Here is a 4563-nt window from a genome sequence, read left to right as displayed (position 1 = left end):
TAGTGCGGCGACCCGTTCACCCAACGATGCGTCTCTGCTCACGAACCTTTCGAAAGCTGCATGTTGCAATTTTTTGTCTGCTTCGTGACGTGCGTCCAGATCCGTCTGCGTGGTGTTGTAGGCGATGTCGTGATCTTTGCATGCGGCATCCAACGGATTCACACCCTTGTCTCCTCTCTCCAATCTTTTCTCGAGTTTGGTACCCGGTCCGCAGTACTGGTAGCCAGGTAAATGCATCTCGAAAGGTAACTTGTTGATGATGTCGTTCACGAGTCCCTTTCCTTCAGCCACGTTCCAGAATCTCGGAGGCAGCGTGTTGATGATTTTGATCAGGTAACCTATGCCCTTGTCGTCGTTCACGATGAAGTTGGAAAGTTTCGTGCTGATCATGTCCACGATGCCAACCTTCTCGTTGTAGAAATTACGGTTGCCTGCATTCTCTTCGCCGGCTATCACCAACAATCGGTCCACGAGTTTCCTAACGTCGTCCACCCAAACGAATTCTTTGGGTAACGTGTTGTAGCGTTTGACGCCGCTGCCTGTTTTGACCTGGTTCCAAATCGGTTTGATGAGATTCCTGTACTTCTCGCCGCTGCTCGATTTCACCCTATTCTGCGAGGCGTCGTTGTTCTGGTACAAGGCATCCGTCATGATCAGAATTTCCTTGTAACTTTGGTAATCTTCGTCGGTGTAATCTTTCGGCTGCTTTTTGGCAACGAGTTCCCACAGTCCCACCGTACCCGGATACCTGTTCCAACTATCCTTGTCGCCTAAATTGACTTTAATGTCGTTGCCTTCGAAGGTCACCTTCGATTTCCCAATCTTCCACACCACACCGCCGCCTTCGCTGGTTTCCATGCTGGGATACAATCCGAACACTTCATCCTTGTCGAATTTCCCCGTGCTCAGGTAGTCTCGTGCCAAAGGTCCCAACTCGATTTTATCCGAAGACGACGTGCTGCCTATGGCTCGACGTCGTGTCGGTGCATCCTTCAGTTCGAATGGCGTCGAAGGAATGCTCGAAATAGGCGTGGGTACGGCGTAACTTTTAGCTGCGAGCGGTACGAGTTCATTAATCAAATTTTTATTTTGTTCCGTGACACTTTTAATTTCTTTACCTAGACCGCTGATGGCATCGATCACAGGTTGATCCTGACGTTTCTTCTCTTCGTAGAATCCGCGATTCTCGGATTTCCAACCTTTGAAGCGTTTCGCGAGATAATCGCGAAGCTTGAGATTTTCGTCTTTGATTTTTCGTTTCGTCATGACGTTATTTATACACATCGTTTCTCACAACGTTGCAACGTTTAGAAAATCGTTGATTTTGTTTCTGTATTTTCCGTCGTTGGGTTTCCTCGTCATGTCGATCGTCGCGAATCCGAAATCGTCACCGTTCCAGCAAGTAGAGCAGCAGCCTTCCGAAAATTGATTGTAGTTCATGTCTCCGCCTACGTAGTCATCGTACGCGTGCTTGAGGTTGGTGTGATCTTGACGAAACAAACATATGAAATTAGCGTTGTCGCGTACTAACTGTTTTGGAATTTTGGAAAACGTTTGAGCTAGGTAAAAACAATCCATTCCTTTGTGACGACCTTGCGTGAAAAAGTTGCGAATTTCATTTTGATTTTCCAGGATGGCGTCGTCGAACACAACGACTGAATTTTCACGACAATCGTCGAGTGGTTTTATTTCCGAGGCGAACGTTGCAATGTCCAGACCATCGTACAGTTTCATCAGTTGCTGGTATTTGGATTGCTCCAAACTTTTCGAGAACTAGTACAGGTGCCTGTTCTTCCAATCTAACCAATTCGGTGCGAGGAGAAAATTGTCCACGAGCAGTGTCGTTTTCCCACACCCCGAAGGACCTACGATCAGACAGCGGATGCTGTCGGGAAGCAACTCGCCGTTCTTTTTTTTTCTCGATTGACTTTCCGGATCCGGTAGACGCTTCACCACGTTCCACGTACTCACAAGATCACTTCGTCCGCGTCGATCCAACTCTTTTCCGGAAGTCCCAGCCATTTGACAAACAGTTTGTCACCTTTCCTACGCAATACTTTCTCGATGAGGTACGTGTCGAGGTGTTTTGTTTTAGAGATTTCCTCTTCGTAAAATCTTCCTTTCAAAATCTCGCCGCTACTATCTTTTATTATATACGTGTGTCGGTTTCCGGGTAGAACTCGAACCACCGTAAAGAGTTCCGTGCTCCAATTTTTTGTGAATCCCTTCTCGAAGGTGCGTTTGAATTTGCTGATCCTCACCCGGTCTCCAATTTTGTATTTAGCTTTTTTTGTCGTGGGTGTGTACTTTGGACAATAAACGGTAGAAATTAAACGCTGCTCGTCGGACTTGGTAACGTTGGCTGGCTTCATGCCTATCGTTCTGTGTACCGTATCATTATAGGTGTCGACGAGTTCCGGCAGGATGTCGACCCATTTGTAATTTCCCCGAAGCGTGAATCGTTTCCACATGTGTGTTTTCAAGGTTCGATTGAATCTTTCCACGATGCTGGCTTTGATGTGACTGAAGCTCGAATAATGTTGAATGTCATGTTTTTGAATAAACTTTTGGAATACAGCGTTGTAAAATTCCTTCCCCTTGTCTGTTTGCAGAAACCGTGGTCGTCTGCCGCCGCTTTCGCGAAAAATTGTCTTGAATGCTTCCGTGACGCATGTTCCCGTTTTCGCCTTCAAAGGTAGAGCCCATGCGAATTTCGAAAACGTGTCTATGACGGTGAGAAGGTACTTGTTGCCCTTGTTCAATTTATGCACGTTTTTCAAATTGCCGCTACTCATCTCCACGAGGTCACTTTGCCAGAGGTCGTCGATGCCCTTGGTTACCACAGCCAAACGTTCGTAGTTGCGGCGTGCAGGTTTATGCAATTCTTCGACGATGGCTTGCCTAGACATTTTTTTAGAGATTACGTTTCAAGAGAAGCACAAGCGTGATGGGATTCAAAGAGGGTGGCACTTCGCTCGTGTTTTGAATGATCAGCTTATCGCCGGCACTCACGTCGAAAACGGTAAGATCTTCGTCTTCGTGTATTTCATATATGTTGCGCGTTTCGTTCCAACGTGCCAGAGGAATGTTTCCTGCTTTCTGGACACCACGATTCGATATCAAAGTCATGGTAGGAACGCTAGCTTTTCTACCGTGAGACCAGTACGAAAATTCGTTTATCTGAATCGTGCCATCGAGGAGAAACTTGTAGTACGGATGATAAGGATGCAACATGTACAGTTTGTTACCTTCGACGAACGTGGAGATTCTTTGTTGATTGGGTACGCTGTTGATTTCGATGGCTTGCAGAGAATGCAGTTTAGCGAATTTAGTGTCGACGCCGAGCAGATTACTGTGAACTTGTCCGAGTTTATTTTCGATGGGCAGCAAATGCTCGACTATGGTATCCGTTACGGCAGAAAACGACGGTTTGATTTTCACTTCCACGTTCAACTGCTTGTAGTTTTCGTTGAGTTCTTGCAACTTGGCACCGAAAGAGGCCAGCGTCGATTCCTGCGTGGATTCCAGCACTCCGACTTGATCTCTGATGTTGACGACGATGTTCTGAAGGTTCTCGACTTGATTCAATTTCGAGCTCTTCTCGGTAAGATCGTTCACGATCCTTCGCATCTCTGTAAACTGCGTGTGAAGGTCGGCGACGCTCTGGGAAGTGGGCAGCGTCGACACCAGCGAACTAATTTCGTCCCGAATCTCTTCCACGTTCGCCGTTTCCGTTTCTAGTCGTTTCAGCATTCGAGATATGTTTCTTTTCAAAGCGTGCAATTCTTTGGAGGTGGGGAGATTGGCCACCCTACTCTCGAGATCGCTCAATGAACTTTTGATGTCGCTCGATTCGGATAGTGCCGTCACCGCCGTTTTCAATTTTTCCAAATCTTCGCTCGAAGGCACGCTCGTCCGTAACGATTCCAAGTCACCCTGTATGTTGTCCAGTACGTGATGAAAATGAGCAAGATTGGATTCGACGTTTAAATTTTCTAAATATTCGATCTTCTGCTGAACCGTGCTCAACGTGTCTTGAATGCTCGTCAGCGCGCTCGCTTCAGCGTGAATATTTTTAATTTCTTCGTTGATCAACTCCAAGGACGCCTGAAGCGTAGCGATGGTGGTTTGAATATGTTCGAAATCTTGATAGGCCTCCAATTGAATTTTTATGTTCGCGACGCTTTTACCGATGACCTGCAGTTCGTCCGACGATGGTAGGTTCGTCATTGTATCTTCCAAAGTCTGCAACTTGGATTTAATTTCTTCCAACGTGCTGGTGAATTCTTCTTGTAATTTGGAAACAACGACATGCAAGCGTTCTGCGTCTATATCGTTCACCACGGTTTGAAGTTCGGAGAAATTCTTTTCGATTGCGGAAGTTCGTTCTTCGATTTCGAGTTTCAATTTTTCCAAATCTTCATTTTTCGATTGAAATTGCTGTAATTTGGCCAAATCATTTTGAAGCGAATCCACGCTCAACTGTATATTTTGAACGCTGTCGTAAGAAGGTACGTCGACATAATTTTTTATCAGCGTCTTCAGTTTGGAATCGATTTTCAG

The sequence above is a fragment of the Lepisma saccharinum genome, chromosome 6 (assembly GCF_977018435.1).
Source record: "Lepisma saccharinum chromosome 6, izLepSacc3.1, whole genome shotgun sequence".
NCBI lineage: Eukaryota > Metazoa > Arthropoda > Insecta > Zygentoma > Lepismatidae > Lepisma > Lepisma saccharinum.
This window is presented reverse-complemented; position numbering follows the sequence as displayed.